A 14,368-nucleotide genomic window follows, 5' to 3' on the forward strand; every position below is an offset into this window, starting at 1 on the left:
ACCTTAACCATAAGGTCAGAGTAAGAGTTAAGACCTTAACCATTAGGCAAGAGTAAGAGTCTAAGACCTCAACCATTAGGCCAGAGTAAGAGTTAAAACTGTATCCATTAGGCCAGAGTTAGAGTTAAGACCTTAACCAGTAGGCCAGAGTAAGAGTGTAAGACCTTAACCAGTAGGCCAGAGTAAGAGTTAAGACCTTAACCAGTAGGCAAGAGTAAGAGTTAAGACCTTAACCAGTAGGCCAGAGTAAGAGTATAAGACCTTAACCATTAGGTCAGACTAAGAGTTAAGAACTTAGCCATTAGTCCAGAGGAAGAGTTAAGACCTTAACCATTAGTCCAGAATAAGAGTCTAGACCTTAACCATTAGGCCAGAGTAAGAGTCTACGACCTCAACCTTTAGGCCAGAGGAAGAGTTAAAACTTTAACCATTAGGCCAGAGTAAGAGTTAAGACCTTAACCAGTAGGCCAGAGTAAGAGTCTAAGACCTTAACCATTAGGCCAGAGTAAGAGTTAAGACCTTAACCAGTAGGCCAGAGTAAGAGTTAAGACCTTAACCATTAGGCCAGTGTAAGAGTCTAAGACTTCAACCATTAGGACAGAGTAAGAGTTAAAATATTAACCATTAGGCCAGAGTAAGAGTTAAGACTTTAACCAGTAGGCCAGAGTAAGAGTCTAAGAGCTTAACCATTAGGCCAGTGTAGGAGAGTGGAATCTGACTAATGGTTGCCCCCAACTTTTTGCCTGGTATTTAAGTGGTTTTTGACTAGTCTGGCTGGGATCCTGCTATCCAGGACCCCAGCCTATCTGCTTCCTCCCTAAAACTGTTGTGAGTACTCTAGGTACAAACATAATTGGATGCTGGGCATGCCCTACCAGTCCCTGGTAGATGGTACCCTAGGTACCCAGGGCATGGGTCCCCCAGTAGGCCTACCAGGGCTGCAGCACTTATTGTGCCACCCTGGGACAGCCACCCAAACTGACACCACCAGGCCACTACTGTAGCCTGGGTAAGGTGGTGCTAGCACCCCTTACCGGGATGTAGGTACCCTATGTCCCATACCATTACAACACATATACTCTCATAGGTCACCCCTATGGCAGGCCCTGGTAATCCTACAGGGCTGGGTGCTGAGGTATGTGTGAGGGGGGACCCCTACGTGAGTAGGACCTCTCTGCAACCTTCGTAACACCGTTACTGGGTTGTTTGTAGTGTAGCCATACCATATACTCTTACCGCATTATAAGTTATTGCGTCATCGCTGTAACTGGGACTGGCTACACAGAACCATATCGTGTTTGGTGTCAAACATGAAGGAATCATACCCCCAGTCCAGCCATGGGCATGGGGGCACGATTCCCCCTTGCTAGGAGGGTGATATGGGAAAAGCGGTAGATTTTAGACACCAATTTAAAAGTGCACGTGTACCACAAAATGGCTACTGTTCGCCACCTACACGACTCTGGCTGGCTGTTGCTGGGGAAAATCCCAGCCTCGCCAGCTGGACAATAGGGCTCCTGTGGCAGGGAGGTGCCAGCACCTCCCCAGACAGGATAATGTGGATTGGAACAGGGTGGGTGCACCAAATGCCCATTCAGAGTTGCACGTAGGCAGCTGCAGAGCCCCAATTCTGCATACACCGCCTGGAACCGGTTCAGGGGCATCCTGCCCCTCGCCCAGGTGGGAAACACACAAAGGGGAGTGGGTGTAGCCACCCTTTCCCGCCTCTACTCTGATTGGCAGGCTCTATTTTGGACCATCCCCTAATCTTGGGGATATATGGGAATAACTTTGCCCTAGAGCCTTAGATTCGTCCAGAACTTCACAGAACTGACCTTCGACGAGCTGCTGCCCAGCTGACAGAAGAAATCTCCCTTGGGATAAAGGAGTTATCCCCCTGCTTGGCAGGCACCTAAAAGACTACAAGATACCCGGTTGGAACTTCGTGGCTCTCCCGACCTTCGACGCCTTCCAGCACCCTCGAGGTGGGTCTCCAGTGCATCCCAGCGTCCTGTGAGTGTGCCCAGCAAGTCTGAGCACCCTGGACCACGTGGGTGTCGAGATCCCCGCATACCCCGAGACACCGGCCACCTCTTGTCCAGCACACGACCCCGACCAGTGGTAAAGTTGTGCTTTGGCCCATTTCTGAGCCAACCATCCAGCAGCATTTGTGCCGACCCTCAGCTCCCTGGCCCGCTCCGGTGGCCCGTGGGAGCCCTTTTACGCACTCCATTTTGCTGCCTTCCACGGTCCCTTGTCCCTCGACTTGTGGGCCCTGACGGAGGACAATCTTTGTTTCTAAGAGTTCCCCTGGTTGCTCCAGGCCTGCTCTACGCTCCCTGCAAACGAGAGCACCCTCAGACCTCGTGGGTCTGCACCAGCAGCTGCTTTGTCTATCTTGCGTGGGTTGCGGTTGCCAAGGCTTAGTGGATCCAATCGGGACACTAACACCGCAGCGACCCTCAGCCGACGTGGGACAGTCGCCCTCCAGAAGCTGGCCTTCCTTGAAGCCTCCCAGAGCCCGTGACTGCAGAGCCCAGCTGTACTTCCTACACCTGAAGCACCCGACTTCCACGAGCTCCTTGCTGTGAGCTCCCTGGTCACTTGCTGTGACCCAGACTCTGTCCCCTCTGCTTTCAGGTTCATCTTTATCTTCTCTGCAACTTCAATCTTCACGACTTCAGCGACACTCGCAGCTAGCAGCAGTTTGGACTACTTTTCCATAGAGAATCAGCCCGCGACCCGACACCAGAATCGACCTATGCACCCGGCTTCCCTGGGGCAGGTAACAGTGGTACTTCGGTACTCCCGTGGTGGTGGGCTCTCCAAAGCCTTAAGTCTCAAGCCTTAACTTTGTACTGTTGCTAGAAGTGTCCTTTAACTTTAAATATTCAACCGCGACATTCTCCATAGGCTAACATAGCGATCCCGATAGCAGCTCTTTGCACTGCACGCGTCTCCCGTGGGTCCCCTTCCTCTTAACTGGGGGTGGATTCTGAAGGGGCAAGCGATCCTGAATGCCCTAGGCATTGCCTGTAGAATTGTCGTGGTTCTTATATCACTATTTTAGTATATGGTTTGGTCCCCCCCTGGGGCCCATTGATTTCTGTGCTATTTATTGTGTTTATAAATGATTGTTTGAATTGTAACTTTGCCACTAGCCACATAAAGTGACTGTGGGATTCTGTCTAGAATAAATACATATATTTTATATATATACCTGTGTGGGCTACTCTTTCATTTGGTTATTTAAGAGGTTATTATGGTAAAACAATAAGCTTAACACTCCTTCAAGACTTAGCCTAAAGGCTGCTCTCCACAGCTACCACTAGGATAGCTTTCTTTAAAGGTTGTCTTAAACCTATCATCAATAGGAGTCGAATTGGACTGGTGCAAGGTGTCCCTATAACTAGGAACAGCATATGCCAGGCCAACTTCTCACAGCCAGAGTAAGAGTTATGATCTTAACCAGTAGGCCAGAGTCAGAGTTAAGACCTTAACCATTAGGCCAGAGTAAGAGTCTAAGACTTTAACCATTAGGCCAGAGTAAGAGTCTAAGACCTTAACCATTAGGTCAGAGTAAGAGTTAAGACCTTAACCATTAGGCCAGAGTAAGAGTCTAAGACCTCAACCATTAGGCCAGAGTAAGAGTTAAAACCTTAACCATTAGGCCAGAGTAAGAGTTAAGACTTTAACCAGTAGGCCAGAGTAAAAGTCTAAGACCTTAACCAGTAGGCCAGAGTAAGAGTTAAGACCTTAGCCATTATGCCAGAGTGAGAGTCTAAGACCTTAACCATTAGTCCAAAGTAAGTGTTAAGACCTTAACCATTAGGCCAGAGTAAGAGTTAAGACCTTAACCATTAGGCAAGAGTAAGAGTCTTAGACCTTAACCATTAGGCCAGAGTAAGAGATAAGACCTTAACCATTAGGCCAGAGTAAGAGTCTAAGACTTTAACCGTTAGGCCAGAGTAAGAGTCTAAAACCTTAACCATTAGGCCAGAGTAAGAGTTAAAACCTTAACCATTAGGCCAGAGTAAGAGTTAAGGTCTTAACCAGTAGGCCAGAGTAAGAGTCTAAGACCTTAACCATTAGGCCACAGTAAGAGTTAAGACCTTAACCAGTAGGCCAGAGTAGGAGTCTAGACCTTAACCATTAGGCCAGAGTGAGAGTCAAGACCTTAGCTATTAGGCCAGAGTAAGAGTATAATATGTTAACCATTAGGCCAGAGTAAGAGTCTAAGACCTTAACCATTAGGCCAGAGTAAGAGTCAAGACCTTAACCATTAGGCCAGAGTAAGAGTCTAATACCTTAACCATTAGGCCAAAGTAAGAGTTAGGACCTTAACCATTAGGCCAGAGCAAGAGTTAAAACCTTACCCATTAAGTCAGAGTAAGAATTAAGACCTTAACCAGTAGGCCAGAGTAAGAGTCTAAGACCTTAACCATTAGGCCAGAGTAAGAGTTAAGACCTTAACCATTAGGCAAGAGTAAACGTCTAAAACCTTAACCATTGGGCCAGAGTAAGAGTCTAAGACCTTAACCGTTAGGCCAGAGTAAGAGTTAAAACTGTATCCATTAGGCCAGAGATAGAGTTAAGACCTTAACCAGTAGGCCAGAGTAAGAGTTAAGACCTTAACCAGTAGGCCAGAGTAAGAGTTTAAGACCTTAACCATTAGGCCAGAGTAAGAGTTAAAACCTTAACCATTAGGCCAGAGTAAGAGTTAAGACCTTAACCAGTAGGCCAGAGTAAGAGTATAAGACCTTAACCATTAGGTCAGACTAAGAGTTAAGAACTTAGCCATTAGTCCAGATGAAGAGTTAAGACCTTAACCATTAGTCCAGAATAAGAGTCTAGACTTTAACCATTAGGCCAGAGTAAGAGTCTACGACCTCAACCTTTAGGCCAGAGGAAGAGTTAAAACTTTAACCATTAGGCCAGAGTAAGAGTTAAGACCTTATCCAGTAGGCCAGAGTAAGAGTCTACGGCCTTAACGATTAGGCCAGAGTAAGAGTTAAGACCTTAACCAGTAGGCCAGAGTAGGAGTCTAGACCTTAACCATTAGGCCAGAGTGAGAGTCAAGACCTTAGCCATTAGGCCAGAGTAAGAGTATAATACGTTAACCATTAGGCCAGAGTAAGAGTCTAAGACCTTAACCATTAGGCCAGAGTAAGAGTCAAGACCTTAACCATTAGGCCAGAGTAAGAGTCTAATACCTTAACCATTAGGCCAGAGTAAGAGTTAGGACCTTAACCATTAGGCCAGAGCAAGAGTTAAAACCATACCCATTAAGTCAGAGTAAGAATTAAGACCTTAACCAGTAGGCCAGAGTAAGAGTCTAAGACCTTAACCATTAGGCCAGAGTAAGAGTTAAGACCTTAACCATTAGGCAAGAGTAAACGTCTAAAACCTTAACCATTGGGCCAGAGTAAGAGTCTAAGACCTGAACCGTTAGGCCAGAGTAAGAGTCTAAGACCTTAACCATTAGGCCAGCGTAAGAGTTAAGACCTTTAACATTAGGCCAGAGTAAGAGTCTAAGACCTTATCCATTAGGCCAGAGTAAGAGTTAAGACCTTAACCATTAGGCCAGAGTAAGAGTCTAAGACCTTACCCATTAGGCCAGAGTAAGAATTAAGACCTTAACCATTAGGCCAGAGTAAGAGTCTAAGACCTTAACCATTAGGACAGAGTAAGAGTTAAGAACTTAACCATTAGTCAATAGTAAGAGTTAAGACCTTCACCATTATGCCAAAGTAAGAGTTAAGACCTTAACCATTAGGCCAGAGTAAGAGTTAAGAGCTTAACCATTAGGCAAGAGTAAGAGTCAAAGACCTTAACCATTAGGCCATAGTAAGAGTTAAGACCTTACCAATTAGGCCAGAGTAAGAGTTAAGACCTTAACCATTAGTCAATAGTAATAGTTAGGACCTTAACCATTAGGCCAGAGTAAGAGTCTAGGACCTTAACCAGTAGGCCAGAGTAAGAGCAAAGACCTTAACCAGCAGGCCAGTGTAAGAGTCTAAGACCTTAACCATTAGGCCAGAGTAAGAGTCTAAGACTTTAAGCATTAGGCCAGAGTAAGCGTCTAAAACCTTAACCATTAGGCCAGAGCAAGAGTTAAAACCTTAACCATTAAGTCAGAGTAAGAATTAAGACATTAACCAGTAGGCCAGAGAAAGAGTCTAAGACCTTAACCATTAGGCCAGAGTAAGAGTTAAGACCTTAACCATTAGGCAAGAGTAAACGTCTAAAACCTTAACCATTGGGCCAGAGTAAGAGTCTAAGACCTTAACCGTTAGGCCAGAGTAAGAGTCTAAGACCTTAACCATTAGGCCACAGTAAGAGTCTAAGACCTTAACCAGTAGGCCAGAGTAAGAATTAAGACCTTACCCATTAGGCCAGAGTAAGAGTCTAAGACCTTAACCATTAGGACAGAGTAAGAGTTAAGACCTTAACCATTAGTTAATAGTAAGAGTTAAGACCTTAACCATTAGGCCAAAGTAAGAGTTACGACCTTAACCATTAGGCCAGAGTAAGAGTTAAGACCTTAACCATTAGGGAAGAGTAAGAGTCTACGACCTTAACCATTAGGCCATAGTAAGAGTTAAGACCTTAAGGATTAGGCCAGAGTAAGAGTCTAGACCTTAACCATTAGGCCAGAGTAAGAGTCTAAGACCTTAACCATTAGGACAGAGTAAGAGTCTAAGATCTTACCCATTAGGCCAGAGTAAGAGTTAAGACCTTAACCAGCAGGCCAGAGTAAGAGTCTAAGACCTTACCAATTAGGCCAGAGTAAGAGTTAAGACCTTAACCATTAGTCAATAGTAATAGTTAGGACCTTAACCATTAGGCCAGAGTAAGAGTCTAGGACCTTAACCAGTAGGCCAGAGTAAGAGCAAAGACCTTAACCAGCAGGCCAGTGTAAGAGTCTAAGACCTTAACCATTAGGCCAGAGTAAGAGTTAAGACTTTAACCATTAGGCCAGAGTAAGAGTCTAAGACCTTAACCATTAGGTCAGAGTAAGAGTTAAGAACTTAGCCATTAGGCCAGAGTAAGAGTTAAGATCTTAACCATTAGGCAAGAGTAAGAGTCTGTGACCTTAACCATTAGACTAGAGTAAGAGTCTAAGACCTTAACCATTAGGTCAGAGTAAGAGTTAAGAACTTAGCCATTAGTCCAGAGGAAGAGTTAAGAGCTTAACCATTAGTCCAGAATAAGAGTCTAAGACCTCAACCATTAGGCCAGAGTAAGAGTAAAACCTTAACCATTAGGCCAGAGTAAGAGTTAAGACTTTAACCAGTAGGCCAGAGTAAGAGTTAAGACCTTACGGATTAGGCCAGAGTAAGAGTCTAGACCTTAACCATTAGGCCAGAGTAAGAGTCTAAGACCTTAACCATTAGGTCAGAGTAAGAGTTAAGACCTTAACCATTAGGCCAGAGTAAGAGTTAAGACTTTAACCAGTAGGCCAGAGTAAGAGTTAAGACCTTAGCCATTATGCCAGAGTGAGAGTCTAAGACCTTAACCATTAGACCAAAGTAAGAGTTAAGACCTTAACCATTAGGCCAGAGTAAGAGTTAAGACCTTAACCATTAGGCAAGAGTAAGAGTCTTAGACCTTAACCATTAGGCCAGAGTAGGAGATAAGACCTTAACCATTAGGCCAGAGTAAGAGTCTAAGACTTTAACCGTTAGGCCAGAGTAAGAGTCTAAAACCTTAACCATTAGGCCAGAGTAAGAGTTAAAACCTTAACCATTAGGCCAGAGTAAGAGTTAAGGTCTTAACCAGTAGGCCAGAGTAGGAGTCTAGACCTTAACCATTAGGCCAGAGTGAGAGTCAAGACCTTAGCCATTAGGCCAGAGTAAGAGTATAATACCTTAACCATTAGGCCAGAGTAAGAGTCTAAGACCTTAACCATTAGGCCAGAGTAAGAGTCAAGACCTTAACCATTAGGCCAGAGTAAGAGTCTAATACCTTAACCATTAGGCCAGAGTAAGAGTTAGGACCTTAACCATTAGGCCAGAGCAAGAGTTAAAACCTTAACCATTAAGTCAGAGTAAGAATTAAGACCTTAACCAGTAGGCCAGAGTAAGAGTCTAAGACCTTAACCATTAGGCCAGAGTAAGAGTTAAGACCTTAACCATTAGGCAAGAGTAAACGTCTAAAACCTTAACCATTGGGCCAGAGTAAGAGTCTAAGACCTTAACCGTTAGGCCAGAGTAAGAGTCTAAGACCTTAACCATTAGGCCAGCGTAAGAGTTAGGAGCTTTAACATTAGGCCAGAGTAAGAGTCTAAGACCTTACCCATTAGGCCAGAGTAAGAGTTAAGACCTTAACCATTAGGCCAGAGTAAGAGTCTAAGACCTTCCCCATTAGGCCAGAGTAAGAATTAAGACCTTAACCATTAGGCCAGAGTAAGAGTCTAAGACCTTAACCATTAGGACAGAGTAAGAGTTAAGACCTTAACCATTGGTCAATAGTAAGAGTTAAGACCGTCACCATTAGGCCAAAGTAAGAGTTAAGACCTTAACCATTAGGCCAGAGTAAGAGTTAAGACCTTAACCATTAGGCAAGAGTAAGAGTCTAAGACCTTAACCATTAGGCCATAGTAAGAGTTAAGACCTTACGGATTAGGCCAGAGTAAGAGTCTAGACCTTAACCATTAGGCCAGAGTAAGAGTCTAAGACCTTAACCATTAGGACAGAGTAAGAGTCTAAGATCTTACCCATTAGGCCAGAGTAAGCGTTAAGACCTTAACCAGTAGGCCAGAGTAAGAGTCTAAGACCTTACCATTTAGGCCAGAGTAAGAGTTAAGACCTTAACTATTAGTCAATAGTAATAGTTAGGACCTTAACCATTAGGCCAGAGTAAGTGTCTAGGACCTTAACCAGTAGGCCAAAGTAAGAGCAAAGACCTTAACCAGCAGGCCAGTGTAAGAGTCTAAAATCTTAACCATTAGGCCAGTGCAAGAGTTAAAACCTTAACCATTAAGTCAGAGTAAGAATTAAGACCTTAACCAGTAGGCCAGAGAAAGAGTCTAAGACCTTAACCATTAGGCCACAGTAAGAGTCTAAGACCTTAACCAGTAGGCCAGAGTAAGAGTTAAGACCTTAACCAGTAGGCCAGAGTAAGAGTCTAAGACCTTACCCATTAGGCCAGAGTAAGAGTTAAGACCTTAACCATTAGGCCAAAGTAAGAGTCTAAGACCTTAACCATTTGGCCAGAGTAAGAGTTAAGACCTTAACCATTAGGCCAGAGTAAGAGTCTAAGACCTTACCCATTAGGCCAGAGTAAGAATTAAGACCTTAACCATTAGGCCAGAGTAAGAGTCTAAGACCTTAACCATTAGGACAGAGTAAGAGTTAAGACCTTAACCATTAGTCAATAGTAAGAGTTAATACCTTAACCATTAGGCCAAAGTAAGAGTTAAGACCTTAACCATTAGGCCAGAGTAAGAGTTAAGACCTTAACCATTAGGCCAGAGTAAGAGTCTAACACCTTAACCATTAGGCCAGAGTAAGAGTTAAGACCTTACGGATTAGGCCAGAGTAAGAGTCTAGACCTTAACCATTAGGCCAGAGTAAGAGTCTAAGACCTTAACCATTAGGACAGAGTAAGAGTCTAAGATCTTACCCATTAGGCCAGAGTAAGAGTTAAGACCTTAACCAGTAGGACAGAGTAAGAGTCTAAGACCTTACCAATTAGGCCAGAGTAAGAGTTAAGACCTTAACCATTAGTCAATAGTAATAGTTAGGACCTTAACCATTAGGCCAGAGTAAGAGTCTAGGACCTTAACCAGTAGGCCAGAGTAAGAGCAAAGACCTTAACCAGCAGGCCAGTGTAAGAGTCTAAGACCTTAACCATTAGGCCAGAGTAAGATTTAAGACTTTAAACATTAGGCCAGAGTAAGAGTCTAAGACCTTAACCATTAGGTCAGAGTAAGAGTTAAGAACTTAGCCATTAGGCCAGAGTAAGAGTTAAGACCTTAAGCATTAGGCCAGAGTAAGAGTCTAGACCTTAACCATTTGACCGGAGTAAGAGTCAAGACCTTAACCACTAGGCGAGAGTAAGAGATAAGACCTTAACCATTAGGCCAGGATAAGAGTCTAAGACAGGGGTCTCCAACGAGTAGCTCGGGAGCTACTGATAGCTCTCCAGCACCCTCAAAGTAGCTCTCAGAGGTGAAGCAAAGCCCAGTGTCTCAATTAGAGAGTCTTTGCATATTAATAAAGGCAGGACTTCTCATCTCAAAACCCTTAGTATGGCAACCAGCCAAATCAATGGTAGGGACTCATGGTAACATCAATCACACATTGTTTCAGCCTACACTACAGGGTCTGCAAATGACCATCTATCTCCACTCTCAATATAGTTGAGTCACAAGGAGGTTGGCCTTGTTGTAGGCCCTGCCCCATCAGTCACACCATGTGTGTGTATAGTGGGCCATGAAAGAAGAGATGCAGCAGTAGCCTGAGCAATACCCAGTGCTGCTGCTCCCACCCACAAAATGTGGGACCGCAGAAGCCGGAGTGTAAATGTACCAGTTGGGTGCATGATCTGCCTGAGAGCTGAGGAGAGTAGAATATGGGTCCAAAGCTGAATCAACTAAGAGCCTCATGTGTATTTATCTGTGTGAGTGTATGTATGTGTGTGTATTTGTGTGTGAGACTTTGTATTCTTCCATAATAAGCAGTGTCACTCTCTGAAAACTATGCGTGGTGTGAAAGACCACCAAAAGTATATGCTAACCCCCATCATATGGTGTTTATCTCTGACACAAATGTGTCCATTCATTGCCAAGTGATAGTAATGGCAAATTAACAACCATTTTAGACATATTTTTATTTCTTTTTGAAAAACTTTTTATTGGCATTTTCTGTATTTACGTACTTTACAGCAGTAATGATGGCATTGTTATACACAATAAAAAATCTCGCATACTCTACATATTGGCATGAGTTCAGGTAACATCATGGTCTACATAGGGTGATAACATTTGCTAGTAGCTCGGGTGGACTTTCCTTGAGCAAAAGTAGATCTCACTACAGAAAAGGTTGGAGACCCCTGGTCTAAGACTTTAACCGTTAGGCCAGAGTAAGAGTCTAAAACCTTAACCATTACGCCAGAGTAAGAGTTAAAACCTTAACCATTAGGCCAGAGTAAGAGTTAAGATCTTAACCAGTAGGCCAGAGTAAGAGTCTAAGACCTTACCCATTAGGCCAGAGGAAGAGTTAAGACCTTAACCAGTAGGCCAGACTAAGAGTCTAAGACCTTAACCATTAGGCCAGAGTAAGAGTTAAGACCTTAACCATTAGTCAATAGTAAGAGTTAAGAACTTAACCATGAGGCCAAAGTAAGAGTCTAAGACCTTAACCATTTGGCCAGAGTAAGAGGTAATACCTTAACCATTAGGCCAGAGTAAGAGTTAAAACCTATACCATTAGGCCAGAGTAAGATTTAAGACCTTAACCAGTAGGCCAGAGTAAGAGTCTAAGACCTTAACCATTAGGACAGAGTAAGAGTCTAAGATCTTACCCATTAGGCCAGAGTAAGACTTAAGACCTTAACCAGTAGGCCAGAGTAAGAGTCTAAGACCTTACCCATTAAGCCAGAGTAACAGTTAAGAACTTAACCATTAGTCAATAGTAAGAGTTAGGACCTTAACCATTAGGCCAGAGTAAGAGTCTAGGACCTTAACCAGTAGGCCAGAGTAAGAGCAAAGACATTAACCAGTAGGCCAGTGTAAGAGTCTAAGACCTTAACCATTAGGCCAGAGTAAGAGTTAAGACCTTAACCATTAGGCCAGAGTAAGAGTCTAAAACCTTAACCATTAGGCCAGAGTAAGAGTTAAGACCTTAACCATTAGGCCAGAGTAAGAGTCTAAGACCTTAACCATTAGGCCATAGTAAGAGTTAAGACCTTACGGATTAGGCCAGAGTAAGAGTCTAGACCTTAACCATTAGGCCAGAGTAAGAGTCTAAGACCTTAACCAGTAGGCCAGAGTAAGAGTTAATACCTTAACCATTAGGCGAGAGTAAGAGTCTGAGACCTTAACCATTAGGTCAGACTAAGAGTTAAAAACTTAACCATTAATCCAGAGGAAGAGTTAAGACCTTAACCATTAGTCCAGAATAAGAGTCTACACCTTAACCATTAGGCCAGAGTAAGAGTCTAAGACCTTAACCATTAGGCCAGAGTAAGAGTTAAGACCTTAACCATTAGGCAAGAGTAAGAGTCTAAGACCTTAACCGTTAGGCCATAGTAAGAGTTAAGACCTTACGGATTAGGCTAGGGTAAGAGTCTAGACCTTAACCATTAGGCCAGAGTAAGAGTCTAAGACCTTAACCATTAGGACAGAGTAAGAGTCTAAGACCTTACCCATTAGGCCAGAGCAAGAGTTAAGACCATAACCAGTAGGCCAGAGTAAGAGTCTAAGACCTTACCCATTAGGCCAGAGTAAGATTTAAGACCTTAACCATTAGTCAATAGTAAGAGTTTGGACCTTAACCATTAGGCCAGAGTAAGAATCTGAGACCTTAACCATTAGGCCAGAGTAAGAGTCTAAGACCTTAACCATTAGGTCAGAGTAAGAGTTAAGAACTTAGCCATTAGTCCAGAGGAAGAGTTAAGACCTTAACCATTAGTCCAGAATAAGATTCAAGACCTTAACCATTAGGCCAGAGTAAGAGTCTAAGACCTTAACCATAAGGTCAGAGTAAGAGTTAAGACCTTAACCATTAGGCAAGAGTAAGAGTCTAAGACCTCAACCATTAGGCCAGAGTAAGAGTTAAGACCTTAACCAGTAGGCCAGAGTAAGAGTTAAGACCTTAACCATTATGCCAGAGTGAGAGTCTAAAACCTTAACCATTAGTCCAGAGTAAGAGTTAAGACCTTAACCATTAGGCCAGAGTAAGAGTTAAGACCTTACCCATTAGGCCAGAGTAAGAGTTAAGACCTTAACCATTAGGCCAGAGTAAGAGTTAAGACCTTAACCATTAGGCAAGAGTAAGAGTCTTAGACCTTAATCATTAGGCCATAGTAAGAGGTAAAACCTTAAGCACTAGGTCAGAGTAAGAGCCTAGACCTTAACCAGTAGGCCAGAGTAAGAGTCAAGACCCTAACCATTAGGCCAGAGTAAGACTTAAGACCCTAACCATTAGGCCAGAGTAAGACTTAAGACCTTAAACATTGGTCCAGAGTAAGAGTCTAAGACCTTAACCATTAGGCCAGAGTAAGAGTTAAGACCTTAAGCATTAGGCCAGAGTAAGAGTCTAGACCTTATCCATTAGACCAGAGTAAGAGTCAAGACCTTAACCATTAGGCCAGAGCAAGAGTTAAGACCCTAACCATTAGGCCAGAGTAAGAGTCTAAGACCTTAACCATTAGGCCAGAGTAAGAGTTAAGACCTTAATCATAAGGCCAGAGTAAGAGTCTAGACCTTAACCATTAGACCAGAGTAAGAGTCAAGACCTTATCCATTAGGCCAGAGTAAGAGTCTAATACCTTAACCATTAGGCCAGAGTAAGAGATAAGACCGTAACCATTAGGCCAGAGTAAGAGTCTAAGACTTTAACCGTTTGGCCAGAGTTAGAGTCTAAAACCTTAACCATTAGGCCAGAGAAAGAGTTAAAACCTTAACCATTAGGCCAGAGTAAGAGTTAAGGTCTTAACCAGTAGGCCAGAGTAAGAGTCTAAGAGCTTCACCATTAGGCCAGAGTAAGAGTTAAGACCTTAACCAGTAGGCCAGAGTAGGAGTCTAGACCTTAACCATTTGGCCAGAGTGAGAGTCAAGACCTTAGCCATTAGGCCAGAGTAAGAGTATAACCCCTTAACCATTAGGCCAGAGTAAGAGTCTAAGACCTTAACCATTAGGCCAGAGTAAGACTCAAGACCGTAACCATTAGGCCAGAGTAAGAGTCCAATACCTTAACCATTAGGCCTAAGGAAGAGTTAAGACCTTAACCATTAGGCCAGAGTAAGAGTCTAAAACCTTAACCATTAGGCCAGAGTAAGAGTCTAAGACCTTACCCATTAGGCCAGAGTAAGAGTTAAGACCTTAACCATTAGGCCAGAGTAAGAGTCTAAGACCTTGCCCATAAGGTCAGAGTAAGAGTTAAGACCTTAACCATTAGGCAAGAGTAAGAGTCTAAGACCTCAACCATTAGGCCAGAGTAAGAGTTAAGACCTTAACCAGTAGGCCAGAGTAAGAGTTAAGACCTTAACCATTATGCCAGAGTGAGAGTCTAAGACCTTAACCATTAGTCCAGAGTAAGAGTTAAGACCTTAACCATTAGGCCAGAGTAAGAGTTAAGACCTTAACCAGTAGGCCAGAGTAAGAGTCTAAGACCTTACCCATTAGGCCAGAGTAAGAGTT

Source organism: Triturus cristatus, chromosome 12 (genome assembly GCF_964204655.1).
Source record: "Triturus cristatus chromosome 12, aTriCri1.1, whole genome shotgun sequence".
Taxonomy (NCBI): Eukaryota; Metazoa; Chordata; class Amphibia; order Caudata; family Salamandridae; genus Triturus; species Triturus cristatus.